General features: G+C 45.3%; 1 protein-coding gene across 4 annotated transcripts in view; it reads left to right on the top strand.

Annotated features, from left to right (window-relative positions):
- Positions 1-16582, top strand: part of NCAM2 (neural cell adhesion molecule 2) — a 1850180-nt gene that overhangs the window by 1487669 nt on the left and 345929 nt on the right. The window lies entirely within an intron of this gene.

The raw sequence follows: 16582 nt of genomic DNA, 5'->3' as shown, positions 1-16582 counted from the left end.
CCATGAGGTAGACCCACAAGGGCAGTGCTGTAAGGGTGGGGGTGCACTGGTGTCAACTATATATAGGGCCTATGACCTGTCAGCTTCATGAGGAACCAGGCCACCCAGTGGCAATGTATGAGTTAGCATTGAAGGGAATAAGTAAAACAAGATTTTACAAGTGTCCAGAACTTAAGGAAGTCCAGCTGAAGTAAAAGAGGAGCAGGAAGGCTGTTCAAAGAGAGGCACATGTAAGTGATTTAAATCAGGCACACACCCAAGTCTCGCCCAGCATGTAGTGCTCAAATGAAACCCTTATTGATTTTTATCTATAAGTTCAATATTCTGAATGATATACCATTCATATCACACCCTCCTCAAAATACCCCCCAGGTTACACTGAACCCGGAATCAGGCTAGTTGTAAAGGTGATTATTTGTTTATTTACTTAGAATTTAAAATCACAATATATTTTTTATAGGTACCAACAATCACAAATGTGGTGACAGGAACAATGAATAATATCTTTAATGCACTGGGAATTAAGTAATGAACAAAACAAGAATGCAGCAAAGAAAAGAATACTTCTGAGTTGGTTTGGAACAGATAGCACCATGCTTAGGGGTTCTCCCTGCAACACCCCTCAACCCACCAATAGGCAATTTAAATAGTTCAGGAATAATGAAGACCAAACAGAATATCACTACCACCCCCCCCTTAAAAACAAGAGAAAAACGGATTTTACTTTTCAACTGTCGGCATGGCTTTGAAATTGGCTGAGCAAAAACACAAAATATGTTCAAAATGCTTAAATTATTATAAATTCCTACGGGAGTCACTTTGAACAGATTTAATCAAAAGGAAACAGTTGAGATCTGAAAGGCCAGGTGGGAAATAATTTAAAGGTAATCCACGTGTGTAAAACTTTTCCAAATGTCAATTTGAGTTGTAGAGGTAGCTAAGAATGTTAGGTACAAGTGGGAGATGAAATTTTGCTTCTATCTTAAACTTAAAAAAAACAGAGGGAGTTATAGAGGTTTAAGTGAGAGGTGGTTTTCAAAAATAAAGACACGCATTTGAACACAGACTTCAGTTTAGAATCAGAACAGATGGCGTATGCTTTTACTCAACGCGAGAGCATTCAGGCTAGGCAACCAAGTCAGGACGAAGTAAGCTCTGAGACTGATTCATGATTTCAGTAACAGATCTCCATCACCTTCTCTGGTGGCACCAGTCCAAACACTCAAAGTGCGATTTATGGACCAGAGTTACACAAATAAAGTTGACTATGAAAATGGTGCTTTAGCATCTAGACCGAATAAGATAGCACTAAAGATGTTGACACTGTTACTGGCTGGGAAAGTAGGGATAGTTCGGAGATCAGAATGGAACAAGATAATGCAAGGTATACAATAGTTCTCTAGCGTCCTATTTATACTCACAATCCACTGGGATTTAAGATTTTTGACAGTCACTGTTCTGGTCAATGGATGGATCTATCAAGGAAAGACAGCACATCAGGCGTGGGACTGGATCAGCTAGGCCCGTCATCGGAACTGCACAGGATCTGCCCTTTTTGTTTCTGGGTATTTCAAATCAGCGGGATGGTGAGTTCATCAGGCAAGCATTATGGTAGCAAGCCAGATAGTTTCAGGATGCTAGTTTCAGGATGCTTTCTCACAACACAGCGCTTCACTGGGTTGAAAGGATTATTTTGAGGATTGAGGCCTAACTGAAATTGTTTCAGCTACTGCATGGCCTGTTCCTTGGCATCTGGATCTGGGAGGATGTTGAATGCTGGATATTGAATGCTGGATCAGAGTGCTTCGCTGGAATCAGAAGTGTGTGTCCCTATGTGTTGTCAGCTGTCTCTATGTATCCTTTCAAATGACATCACAAAAATGGGTGTATGGGCCGGCTTAACTAAACTCACCCCTGTGGACTGGTATTGGATCAGAGCTTCATCTCCACCTTGCATCTGAGTGATTGGCTCAAACACAGGTGATGTCAAGTCTATGGTTTGGCTTTTACAATCCTTAGAAACCTCCCCTAGCCATGAATATCAAAATCGAATTTTGTCCTAAATACATATTTATACATTTGTAACCTCTACAAAAATCACACACAAGGATTCCATTTTTTTAACCATAGTTTTATTAACTTTCTGCACATATAGTCAACAAAACATTAACCCTTAACCCCCATCCCCCTTTCCCCACCCTCATCCGGAAAGTCCCCCTCCCAGGCGTCTGCTCTTCACACTCATTCGAACATTATTAACTGAACAGGTCCAAGATTATTATGTTATGCGGGCACCATTGTTCCATGTAGTCTCCCTGCAGGATTTCCAAAACCCCGCCCCAGTCTTTTCCGAACTTTTGATATTCCCGTTGGATCATAAACATCATGCGCTCCATTGCTATGTGCGACCAGACTCTTCGTATCCAGTCTACTGCCAAGGGAGGGTGTTTTTGCTTCCACTTTTGGGCTATTTCCAGCCACGCCCCTTAGGAACCTGGAATTCCCACCCAGAGTGGAAAAAGGCACCTTTAAAAACTGGGAGGAGGCGGGCTGTAAAATGGTTGGGGACAGCTCAACCTGACGGCCACATACAGATATCAATATGAACAAATACATCACTGGCTGAAAACTCCTCGGATCAAAAAAGCTGTGACTAGGGAGCTAACTCAATTCAAATCGTACATTTTGACAGACACCAGGGATAAGAAATTTGTCTCGAACACCTACAAGTTTATAAATGCCCCTGAGGAAGAGGTAAAATGGCAATACATGGTAAGATGGGAGAAGACATTGCGGAGACTAATCTCAAAAGACCAATGGGCTTACGTATGGGCGGCAATTCTTAAACTTATGAGAGCTATACAAACTAGAGAAATGTGGAGGGTTCCATATATTATATATATATTTTTTTTATTATTATTGATATCGTTGAAATAAATCAACTTTTCAATACATAATATTACATACAATTGATCTTAAAAGGTACATAAGATTAAGATTTAAGAAAGAATTCATTATAATTGATTGAAGAATTAAAATTGATACATTAGGATGATGCACAATTCACATGGACCATAAAAGAGAGAAAGAAGTTAATCAATTCAGTTCATATAAAACACGTCTAACTAGAAATACTGAGAACGAGAAAATTCAACACGCCATTCCTGGATAAATGACAGAGAACTCAAATAAACAGCAACAATTATTTAACAGGTTAAGTTCACTCCATAAAGAAAATTAACAATAGCAATTTGAAGAGAAACATTGGTCGTCAGCAATAATGTGGACCATCTTTCTACTGATTCGAAGTTCCCTAAGTAGCAACAATGCCATGAGAAAAATTTCAAGCGTTTTTGAATTAGCGCAGGGCATAGTGAAAGTATATGCTCTAAGGTTTCTAAGGCTTTAGTATCACCACAATATCTACAGAAAGAGGCCACCTCCTCATTGCCCTTCCGTTTGGCCAAAAGTTCACGGGTGTGCCATAAGTTCAGGAGCATTCTGAGGATGGCTGAGCGAATTCTCTTGCAGGGAAATTTTAAGAGATAAGGTTCAATACATCCCAATCTCTTATGTCGAAATTTTTCAGGGATTGCAGACTTATATTACAAGCATTTGTTTCGAGTATTAATCCAATCATTGCGGTAAATTAATTGTTTTACTTTGTTTGGATTGGTCAAGAGCAATTTAAGCGATGCATCTGCCTCTACCAAAGTGTGATAAATTGCCCGCAACCACTGTTTGACAAAAGAGTGTTCAGTATGGAAAATATAATTCGACAAAAATTGTAAAATATTGTGCTCACGGTGAGGTAGAAGAGTTTTCCGCAAAAAGGCACATGTCCTCCACTGATACTGAGCATAGAGAGAAGTGAGACCCAATTCATACCGTATCCAGACTGTCGGGATACATTGAGGCAGCTGAAGAATGGCTTTCCAGAATTTGCCTTCGAACTTATCAAAGACTTTTGGTAGCCATGGTGATTGAGACTCCAAACCATATAGGATACATGGGGTGGCTTTTTGTTTCCAAAAGAGGACAGCTGGTTGCATCGAGAAAGCACCATATCGATGCATTATTATTTTTGTTTGGGAGATAGCCGAGTTAAGCTTACACTTAATAGCATCGAGGTGAGCATTAGTCGTGACACTAACATCAAAGACCATACCAAGAAAAACATAGCTTGATACTATCAACAGATTTGTGTGATTAATGGACCAAGATGAAAGAGATCTTATTGTGTTACGTGGTCTGTAGACGACAACCTGGGTTTTGGTTGTATTCACATGTAAGTCATTGGCCAATATATAGCTATTAAAGCCATCAAGAAGTTTTTGTAGTCCAACTGGAGTTTTGGAAACTAACACCAAGTCGTCGGCATACATTAAAGTTTGAATCTGGCAATTGTTTATCTTGGGGGAGTCCGATGTTATTTTCTCGAAAACCTTTTGCACGTCATACATAAAGTAGTTGAAGATTGCTGACGCAAGAAGGCAGCCTTGTTTGAGGCCACAAGCAGTTGGAATTGCTCTAGATAGAAGACCTTCTAGGTTCAGTCTAATGCACACTGAGGTTTCCCCATGCAACAGCTGGATAATTTGTTGTAGAGTGGGCAGAGACTTATCTCTGGTAAGTTTTGCAAAGAGAATCGGATGAGAGATGGCATCAAATGCTGTGTGGAGATCCACAAAAGCAAAATAAAGTGCTTGTTTGGTATTTTGCGCTTGAGATTTAAGAGCGTTAAGACAGAACAAGTTAATATTTGTGCCTAGCCCCGCAAGAAAACCCTTGTGAAATGGGTCTCTTGCATGAGCTACTTTGGTCCAGATGTTAAGGGGCCTCATTACGACCCAGGCGGAAATCTGCCGTCATTACCGCCATGGCGTAATGAGCGTTTACTCCGTGGGCCGATGGCGTAAAGAGCGGCACATTACGACCCATCGCGCACGAGCATTACGCCATGGCGGTAATGCAATTAACGCCATTGCGGAAAAGGCCCCTACCGGCATCGTAAGTCGAGCAAGGTGCACTTCCGCCACCATAAGTAGCGGCCATCGTAATTAGCGGCCACCGTAATTAGCGGTGGCCGCAATTAGCGGTCACCGTAAAAAGCAGAACCGGAAATAGCGTCATCGCGGCGGAACAGGAAACAGCACGTCGGCCATCTTTAAAAACACAATCCATTGCCATCCTACCGAACAACACCAGATCCAACCCAGACACCTGTCCCAACCAATCACCCACCCATTCAACTACCCGAAAATGTCTAAAGTTGTTAAGAAGGCATGTGACCGCCAGCGCCAGGAAAGATTTAGCCGGGAGGAACTCTGCTTGCTTGCGGAGACCCTGCAAGACAACGCAGCTGTCGTTTTCTCCCCGGAAATGACCAGGACAGCGATAGCGAAAAAGAAGGCCATCTGGGCCCTGGTGGCCGAGCGCGTCAGCGCGGTGGGGACCGTACCCCGCACCCCACAGCAGTGCAGGAAGCGCTGGGATGACCTTCGCATACGGGTCAGAGCCGTCATCTCTGCGAACCGCAACCTTGCCCTGGGTACCGGTGGAGGTTCGGAATCCCCACTAAAACTCCAACCGTGGGAGGAGATTTGTGCAACCATGATTGGCATGGAAGGCATTGAAGGCGTCGGAGGGATGGAAAAGGGAGCTCTGACATCAGGCGATGAAGGTAGATGCCTCAAACAAGACATGCCATAGTCACTGCAGTCCATTCATGTGTAGCACAAGGTTGCCCTAGAGTGTAAATGCAACACATTAGCTCCACACTGCCCATAGCCACATGCGAGCACCACCCTGTATACACTGCTGGCACCCACATACCTGCATCCACATTCCACACAAAAAGGAGACAACCTGCATGGCCCTGCCTGAAATCTGCCTCATCTACTGACCAGAATCATGTCAATCATTGTCATTCCAAAGTCCGCAGACCCATCAATAACGCCCTCCCTCCTTTGCTCCACCACAGGCACAGATTCACACCCCGAGGACCAGGACACCCCTGCGACGAAGAGAGCCAAGAAGGCCAATAATACCATCCCTGCACCCTCAGCCTCAGCTGCAGTGAGGCAGACCCCACAACAAGCAGAATCCACTGCAAGCAAACCGGACGGCCCACCGGCAAGCACCCCTGTAGGCAGCAGGCCAGCAGCAGCAGCTCCACCTGTACCAACATTGCCTGCCACAGAAGGCACCGGGTCTGCGGCCAGCAGCATCATGGGTGAAACAGCTGCAATTGCTGCATGTTCAGACTCAGACATTGAGGAGCACGAAGTCAGAAGCCCCACTGACCTTCTACATTCCCCCCTGTTTGTCAAACGCCAGCCCCCATGAGGATCACACACAGGGGCACACAGAGGTAGAGGAGTGGCCTTCTACCCCATGCCCAGTCCTCAGTCCACAGGAGGGGAGCAGCCCCTCCATCACACCACCAGCACTGGGCATGGCCCAGCAGGGGCAGCAATCCCTCGAGGACATCATAGAACGGCAGCAACAACTGTCCACGATGCTGACTGAGCATGCCGCGGAATGTGTGGGGGCTAGGGCAACCATTGAACAGGCCACGGAGACCCTAAGGGCCGAAGTAGCGCAGAGCACTGCCACCCTGAGGGATGCCATGCAGGCCATGTCCAGAGACATCTGTGGTGAACTTGCCGGCTTGCGTCGTGCGCTCACTGAGCTCACCCACACCCTACAGGACGTGCATGCACGGGGGCAGGCAGGGACATCCTCCGCTGCCAGTTCTGCACAGAGCAGCCCCGTCCGACGTTCCGAATGTAACCTGCGCTCCACAGCCAGGGGTGCCCCGGGGGCCGGGAGAGGGGGCTTGTAACAGCCTGTGGCCACTGTCACAGGCATCTGTTGACACCTACATGGGGTGTGTTGGGGTGTGCAGGGGGGAGGTGGGAGGGGGTGTGTTGGGGTGTGCAGGGGGGAGGTGGGAGGGGGTGTGTTGGGTTGTACTGAGGGGAGGTGGGAGGGGGCGTGTTGGGGTGTGCAGGGGGGAGGTGGGAGGGGTGTGTTGGGGTGTGCAGGGGGGAGGGGGGAGGGGGTGTGTTGGGGTGTGCAGGGGGGAGGGGGAAGGGGGTGTGGTTGTGTCACGACGTTTTATGATTGAAATACACTTTTTGCTTTCCCGAAATGAAATGTGTGGACATTTTCATTGCATATGTGTGCTTTATTGGTGTACAGTCCACAGTGTGCATGTCCCAGAGACACACAGTGCCCCAAGTGCAGTCTCCATGTGATACACACCAGCCGTGTGTGCTAGAAGCAGTGGTCGGTGATACTTTGGCGCATTGCACGCCCCTCCTGTGCATCGCCTTCTCCATGGGGTGGCGCCCCATCTGCACCCTCCTCATCCTCATCATCAGGTGGTTGCAGTTCTGCGTCAGGGGGCTGGGGCACATTCCGTCTGACGCACATATTGTGTAGCATGACACATGCCATGACGATCTTTGCCACTTTCTCATGGCTGTACAGGAGTGCCCCACCAGACCTGCTGAGGCTTCGGAACCGTGCCTTCAATAGGCCGAATGTCTGCTCTATGACCACGCGAGTACGTGTATGTGCACGGTTGAAGTCCTCCTCGTTCTGGTTCTGCGGGTTCCGGACTGGTGTAAGGAGCCACCTCTTCAGGGGATAGCCTGCATCACCTGTATGTAGGCGAGAATGTATGTGTCAGTCATGTCGTCTGATCAAGAACATGATGTGCCACCATGGCTTGCATCCAACTGTTACTTTGGCTCACTTCTACATGCACTAATTGATTCACGCAATGCAACCAGTATATGCTCATGGCTCCCATGGTCTGTTTTGCATGCCATCACCCAATGTATGCAGAGGGGTTGAGTGCATTGTGAGTGCCCATCCACTGTGTCCGTTCATGCCGTTTGGTTAGTTGGCCTGGCACATGTCCTGTGATGGCAATGCGCACATCATTGCAACATTGCTGTGGGCCTCATCATGACCCCAGTGAGAAATGCTGATGTAGACAGGGACATTGTGGGGGCCCTGCTGTCTGTGTAATGGTGTGTTGATGTTTCTGTCCGTCATGTGCCTCCTTCGTGGGCAGTTATGGGGGACAGGCCTATCGGTTGATGGTGTTTGGCGACGTGCATGTAGGTGCTTTTCATTGTTGAAAATGTGGTCTGATTGGTAGAATGCACTTGCAGATGGTTGTGTCATGGTTGGGACACAACCTCATTCACATGGTAGGGCTGCATACATTGACTATTGGCATTACTGGTGTTGGGTGGAGTATGGGTTGCTTCAGGGTATCCTCTGTCTCCGTTCTCTCTGCTACTCACAGCCAGGTGGAGTATGCATCATTCCCCCCCCTTTCAGCCAGGTGGAGTATGCATCACCCCCCCCCTTTCAGCCAGGTGGAGTATGCATCATTCCCCCCCCTTTCAGCCAGGTGGAGTATGCATCATCCCCCTCCCCCTTTCAGCCAGGTGGAGTATGCATCATTCCCCCCCCCCCCTTTCAGCCAGGTGGAGTATGCATCATTCCCCCCCTTTCAGCCAGGTGGAGTATGCATCATCCCCCCCTTTCAGCCAGGTGGAGTATGCATCGGTACGTCATTCACCTGCCCACTTCCATGACATTGGACTCACCGAGTAGCCAGGATATTGGGCCTGCATGTCGCTCCATGCAGCGTGGTATTGTGGAGTTCCTCAGGACCATAGAATCATGGGTTGATCCGGGGAATCGGGCACAACAATGTGTGATGATCTTGTTGGAGTCACAGACCATTTGCACGTTGATTGAGTGGAACTGTTTCCGGTTGCGGTACGGTACCTCCATGGCACGTGGAACCACCAATTCCACATGGGTGCAGTCGATGGCACCAATGCAACCGGGCATGCCGGCTAGTGCATGGAAACCCACTTTGGGGTTTGCAATCTCCTGGGCAGTCCGTGGTAATGAGATGTGGTCGTCTGTGTGCTTGAGGAGGGCATCAAGCACTTGGATGAGTGTTCGTGAGAATAATGGTTGTGAAATGCCATGCAAGTGCCCACTGTGTGCTGGTAGGTGCCGGTGGCCAGGAAGTGTAGTACAGATACTACCTTCAGTAGGGGTGGGATGGCAGTTGGAGTTTCTATCATGCTGACAATGTCGTTGTGTGTCATGTCTACGATGGCGGTGATGGTGTCCTGGTCCAAACGGTACAGGGTGTGGATCTGCTCAGCAGTGAGGTTGAATGGATTGGCTCCGATGCGTGGGATTGGGGGAGGCCTGCGTGGAGGCACTGGCTCTGCTAGTGGGGCTTGCTGGGCCTGCCTTGCCCTCCTTCTCCTCCTGCGTCTCCTCTGTGCTGCCTGTTGTTGTTGTTGCTGTTGTAGCACTTGCATTGCTATCAGGTCCTCCAGCCCCAACAATGCTAGTCATATTGGTATCATTGTGGAGTGTGACTGGGTGTGGGAAGGGGTGGGGTGTGCTCTTTTTGTACTTCCTGAGTCTGTATTGCCTTCACCTGTGCTGTTTCTGTGCACCTGTGGCAGCTGCATTCACTTTACATGGCCCTTTACGGTTGGTTCGCGATGGCGTAATTAGCACCATGGCGGTAAGGTACTTAACGGGCTGGGTGATGGCGTTAGGTGCATGTCCGCTTGGGTCGGCATTCGCGTACCTTTCCGCCATGGCGCTAAGTACGGTGTGGAGGTCGCGTGCGCGCGCCCTTGGCGCAGTTAGCGACAGCGTTAACTACGATGCCGCTAATGGCATCGTAGTTAACGGTCATGGGTCATGATCGGACCTGGCGGAAAACGATGGCGGTAACCATTTACCGCCATCGTTTTTCACTTAGCGCCAGGGTCGTAATGAGGCCCAAAGTCCCTCAAAATAAGTTTTGAAAAAAGCTTTCCGGGGGCATCTAGAAGGGGAATGGGTCGATAATTGCACGGTAAAGTGCGGTCGCCCTTTTTGTGAATAGGAACTATAGATCTACAGGCTCACGAACATCATTTGTAACTATGTTCCGCTCCTCTCTCTGTAACTAAGTACCTTTGTTTCCTATGTTTACATAATCTTGCTGCTTACGCCTTCATGTAATAGCGCCTCGATGTCTATGGGCTGCAGTGCGCTCTATAAATGTAAATAAATAAATAAATAAATATAATAGATGTTTTCCATGAGTTGGGAATCTTGCGAGTCCTGATGATAGATTGGAAGAGATTATTTAATATTTCAGCCCACTTCGTTGGGTTCAATTTAAACATATGATTACTAAGGCCATCCGGGCCTTTCGCCCGAGAAGAGCTAATATGTCTGATGTATTCTTCAAGTATAAGTGGGAAACAAGCAAGAAACCAACGCTCGGAATCACTAGGTAGCTTGACCAAAGGCACAAACGACGAGTCTGCATATAGGCTAGAATAGTGTTTGATCCATTGGGTCTCAGTAACACTGGAGGCCTGTAAAGTACCTTGAGATTTATTAGCACATTGGTTGAAAATTGCCCAAGTTTCGGCCGTATTCTTTTTTGCTATTAATTTAAGCATATGTTCACCATCTAGTTGCAAAATGTGTGCACGATGTTGTTTCATCCAATTGTGGAATTTGCTTTTAACGATTCGCAGCTGTTGAATGGAGTTAGGCAAATTCATTTTGAGAATCATTCTTTTTTCACGATGATATTCAGTCTTTTTAGCCTTGATTAGTGGATTGAAGGTATGTTTGTGTGGATGAAACTCCTTACTTTTCATACAGGAATCAAAAGTAAGGAGAAGGTTAGTATACTGTTTTGGACAAATAGAGCTATCATTTAAAATGATTAGACGAGCTAGAGATGACAAGTTACTATTTGACCAACGAAGGCGCGTTTTAGCATTATTGACTATTAGGTCGTTCGTATAGTATGACCTTTTGATAGTTAAATAATTCCACTTAATTGTAAGCACTAGTAGATGGTGATCACTATGTACTTGTGGAAATATTTTAAAAGTGCTTATTTGTCCAGTTAAGTTGGTATGTGTATACATGTAGTGTATTGTAGTAGATATGGAACCCCTATGCCATGTGGGCTGAGCCGGAATATCGCCTTGAATTTCACCATTGGTCATGTGAAAATGGCGATTTGACATAAAGGAGGTCCATCGCTTAACCTTCTCCAATGTGATTTTTCCTTTAGGATTAATACAGTCCAAGTTAAGATCACCTACAATAAGGGTATCCGTAATATCTTGGGAAAGGAATACCAAATCTAAAAGTCTGGACAAGCCTGTATAAAAAGCAGTATCAGTCAAACCCTAAAGGATTGAGATAGATATTAATAAATGCAATAGTATGTGCTGGACATGTAATCTTGACAAGTTGGATAAAGGCAGAAACAGAATCCCAGGCTTCAATGGCGAAACCACTGGATATGTTTACTCCTGTCAATAATCCTGATGATGGTCGACCTCTTTGACTCCCAATGGCTGGAAGCAGAACAATCTCGTAATTGTTCCATACAGGTGTTTGCAGGAGCCAAGTTTCCTGTAATGCTATTATGTCCATAACAACTGGAAAGTTAGCAATAGAGGTTTGTAGATGAGAATAACCTCCAGTGTTCCAACTAGCAACATTAATAAGATGGTCTTTAGATGTTTCTAATGGTTATGACATATGCGACTCGGCACGACCAATGTTCTGCATCACAGGGAGGCTTGCGCTAAATTGATTAGATGGTTGCTTTACATTAGAGTCCCCATTCATAAATGTTATGTCTTGTGCTAATAAGAACCCCATCGAAAATAATTGCATTTTTGATTTCCAGATGGTATTTAGAAAGATACCCGAAGGTATCCACAAATGCACCACTGAACAAGTATTCTCAGAAATGAATTCAATCTGCTCAATGTCACTCGAGCTTATGTCTTCGAGCTCCACCACTTCAGAGAAGATGTTGAGCACACTACGACGGTTTAAATCGTAGGTGCCAAAGTTTCCTTCTCGACACTTCAAAATTAAAGAATGGCATTTGCGCCATGCCAAGGGATGAGAAGTGGGTACCGCTGGGGTGTTATTTCGGGAATTGTGGCTGACAGAATAAAAAGGATCACTTAGATTAGGTTTAAATAGATCTGAAGCATGAGATGGAGTAGCATGAGGGCGATTGTCAGTACGCAGAGAAGATTGTTGAGTTACTATGGATGTTGGCATAGAACTCGGTAAGAGCCACTGGCTCAGAGATGAATTTGGACCACTTGGTTTTTGTGAAGGCTTAGAAGGGATAGGCTGAGAGCAGGAGGCCAAATATGCATCTACAGCCTCACATATTTGTTCCGCCGAGATTGTGGTGGAAGAGTCGATGCTCTTTTTGGTGGCTGAAGACACAATTTTGTCACTAACAGCTAGATTTGTTTGGCCTGTGCATTTGTTTGGAAGTTGGCAAGTGGAAGCTAACTCAAGTTCACAAATCAAAGCATCTAAGGGAGGATGGCTAGAGGCCATGGTACTAATAGACACTGGAGGCAACACTGGGATAATAGACCCAATATTGGACTGTAAAGGGTTCTGACACGGAGGAGAGGCAATTAAAATCAGGTTTGGAGAAGACGCTACAATATTAGCCAGAGGTACAGTAGGAAGTCCTAAAATGGGTTTAGGACTCTGCAGACCAGAGGTGGGTGGCACTAAAGAAGTGGATATTGCTATCGGTTGTGTAGGATCGAGAGTTTGAACTGGCTTACTTGCCAAAGAAGCAATTGTCGCTTGGGTCAGAGGACAAGAATTGGCACTACTAATAGTAGAAGCTAAATCGGGAGCCAGCGTAAGTGAAAGTTGTTTAGACACTGGCGTTTGTATTGAATCTTGAGAAGCTTGTGGAGCTACCAAAGACTCAGGTACCGGGATCAGAGTTTGAAAGAAAGTTTTCATAGTTTGCTTCTGTAATGTCAGAGTAAACAGATTAGGGTTTTTCTTGTTTTTTTTCTGGGTTTTGTGAGAAATTTTGGAGGACTTTTTTCTGTTTCTTCTTGCTGGTAAGGACGGAATATCATTTCCTTTCTCAACAGTAATCGCAGAAGACATAGGGGCTGGGGGGGTGAGAGCACTAGGGTAGAAGGATCAATAGGGAGAATGGAGTGTGCATCATTCACAGGATCACGAGTGGTGGCCGGATTCAGCCGTCCTTCAGAAGTAATAATATCCGCAAATGCAGGTATAATCTGCGGAGGTGGAAAATTAAGGGACAGGGGACTTGTAGATCCGATGGTCACAATTGAAATATCGTCATCATGAGCATTGTTAGTTGGACAAGGATCGTGGGGATTCGATGACAGATTATCAGCTAAAGTCTTGAGTAGTACTAAGGTTTTGTGTGCTTCTACTGAATGAGCAGTAACTTTGGCATCTGGACATTCAAATAGTTTAAACAGAATTTGTAGATTTAGCTGCATAGCGGCCAAAGTAATGTCGGATGTTGATAGAGCAATCGTAGCTTCTATTGGGAGGGTAGCTGAAGGGAGATGAGAGTCAACTGGTAATACAGTCCGCACTGGTGATGTTGTTGCAACAAGAGATACGCTCTTAAACAGCAAGTTTGTTTTGTCCACCAGATTGGCTAATGAAGTATTACATGGATTCTGAGAAGTGAGTTTTCCCACAGCACTTTGAAAAGTAAGTTCCTGTGGGACTTGTATTTGGACTCTACGAGGAGTCGGATAGACAAAGGAAATTGATGGGGAGCTTGGTGAACACTCTGAACGTGAACTGGCTGAAATAAGATTAATTACGCTCTGAGAATCCTGCAGTATCGAGTTGTTCGAACCAGAGTGTCTAGCATGTAGTGAGAGTTCAGGTTCGAAACATGGAGAGGACGTTAAAGGTATATCTAAATGCTTAGCGCCTCTGCTTTTCGTAGTCATACATGGCAAGGGTGTATGCAACATTGTGTTGTCTGAGAGTGGAAGAGCCGCTCTCATAGCGTCACTTTTAGTGTGTTCCTTCGTTATGGGCTCATAAGGAGACACAGTGTCAAAAACTGGAAGAACTTCACTAATGTGATCAAGGGTTGATGGAATCTTTGTGCAATGGGAGCTAGCTAACATAGTAACAGAAGGAAGATGGACAATCCTACGAGAGAGACAAGGGAGTCATGCTGCAGGTATTGTCAATCCCTTCTGACGTAAATTTTGAGGCATACCCGAAGTTAATAAATAGGCCATGTGAAACAAATTAGAAATGGCCAACAATTCAAATTTGAAAATTAGATGAAATACAAAGCTGAGTTTTTTTTTCAATGGTACCACAACAATAGACACACAGTGGTTGGATTGGGTGCCTTCAAAGTTCGAATAGAACGCTTGTAAATAGAATACAACAGACACTTGGTTCTCTGAATTCAAGCAAAAGTTCACAGGGTAAGGAAGGCCCGACAGCTTAAGGAGCTGCCAGAGTCTGTCTCTCCCCCCTTACCCTTATGGCAATTGGGGGCTTGTGTAGCTGATGGAACAAAGTACCTCCAAACTGGAGTACTCACCGCACAAGGACACGGACACAGCCAAACAGCAAAACAGCGTCTCCAGCCCTTACAGCCTCCAGGGCTTAACGCCGCAAGGGTGGTTGAGCCGGCACTAAATGCGGGCTGTGAGTCACGTGATTCATCACGTGACCGCAACGAAGTCCGCCTCCTCCAGGAAGCGAGGCGTGTCCAGCAAGAGCAGCGCTCGCAGTGCTGGAATAGCAAAAATGTGCAGCAGGCAGCCAGGTATGGCGTCAGCAGGGCACTCCTTGTGGAGTATCTGTTCATCAAAATCATGCAGCTGTGAGATCACCCAGATGTAGCATTCTCGCCAGTCTGGGTCATTCCAGACATGCACTGAGCACTGAAAACTTTTGACATCCATCACCATGATGCCATACTCTGTGAAGTTTGGATTTCATTGTAGATACATTTGGAATTTTATATACCCCACATTGTTGGGTTGGATGCATTGCACAGTAGTCGGACGTCCTGATGTGTTTGCTATTGGTACCACAGCGACGCTGCGTAATGATGGAGTGATGTCCTATTTGTATGTGAGGATGCATGTCACTATATTCTTCAATATGTGAGAAATGATGTGACACATCCCATATACACACTGTATATGTCTCATTGTGGACACACATATTGGCGAAGTATAATCATCAGAAACTTGTAAGACAGTTGCTTTTAATTTGAATAGTAGGAATCGTGATTACTTAATGGGATAAATGGTCACTGGCACGCTGGCATAACCCACTGAATAGACTCAAACAAGAGACCATGTGGGTCATGGACAACAAGATGGGACTAGGCTTACACTGTGTCAAGAAAGACCTCTTTCTCTTTCTAATACTCTGTCATGACACACAGCTATTTAATGGGCGGGCACACCAATGGTACTCTATGTGATCAAGCGAAATGCGTTCGCTGTTTTCACGGTTGTCTCCCGACACTGTTTATAGCCAGACTGAAATTTTGTAACATTGTTCATTCTAAAAAAATACCAAGATTATAACCTTATTGAATGTCTCTTTAAGTGTCACCTGTTATTGTGCATGTATTTAAAGTGTGTAACAGTTACATAGAACGTTTCACACGTTATTGTTATAAGAGTACACTCTGTCAAATTATACTATTTCAATACCAATCATTACAATGTTTCCAGAATTTTCAATTAGCTTCCATAAATACAATTTCACTCCTAATCCTTCATCCGCCCACAGTTTTGAAGTTTTAAAATATGAACTCAACCAACCTACAAACAGAAGAGTGAAAGATCACAAAAAAATCGGTGGATTATGACTTCTTTTGGAGCGTTGTTTGAAAGTGTAGGGTGCAAAGGTATTACACACAGCAACGTTTACTTTCTATACAGTGTCGATGCAATTAGTGACTTTCAAACCCAGGCCTATTGTTTCCTTTCTGATTTCCAAGATCAAGAGTGAAGCAGATACGATTCCTCACCACTGTTCCCTCGGCCGATAGAATCTAATAACACGTCTGAATCAGAGAAGTCACTTAAAGGTTTTACTAGCAAAACAAGAGGCCTACCATCTGAATTTAGAAATATGTCTAAAAGGCAGAATTTGGCATATTCAGTATTTCATTTCCAGGCCTTCCTGATGCACAACACACAGATATTCAGGTTTATATGAAACAAAAAAACACTGTATCTCATGGAAACAGCTTATCAGAGGAATGAAATGAAACACCATCAAACATGTCAATTCGCACTGTCAGTATTTTTCAGCCTCAGTGTGAGAGCTGGGAACTTGCAGATGCCCGGCTAGCAAAGACCAGTGCTGTGGAGAGTTTGACATTTTGAGCATTACTTCCTTGTTTTATTAACACTGTTTCCCACAAATTGGCATATGCGTTGCCACAGTCACTTCCGCCTTTAGTTCCCTGCTTAAGCCGATCTGTCCTATAAAGTCACTAGTTGAATTCCTAGCAGAATGATGTGTGATATTCCTCCATGGGCCTTGCCAATTGTTGGCTCATATGAATTGTGATGTCAAGCGCTGACAACATCATTTGAGGTTTTCTCAGTGCATGAAGTGTGAGAAACGTCAGTAATTATTTTCTTTACTCAGACATTACGTTTCTAAAATC

This window comes from Ambystoma mexicanum, chromosome 7p, assembly GCF_040938575.1.
Source record: "Ambystoma mexicanum isolate Mex_15411 chromosome 7p, UKY_AmexF1_1, whole genome shotgun sequence".
Taxonomy (NCBI): domain Eukaryota; kingdom Metazoa; phylum Chordata; class Amphibia; order Caudata; family Ambystomatidae; genus Ambystoma; species Ambystoma mexicanum.
The sequence above is the reverse complement of the archived record's forward strand: the minus strand, read 5'-3'. Positions and strand labels throughout refer to the sequence as shown.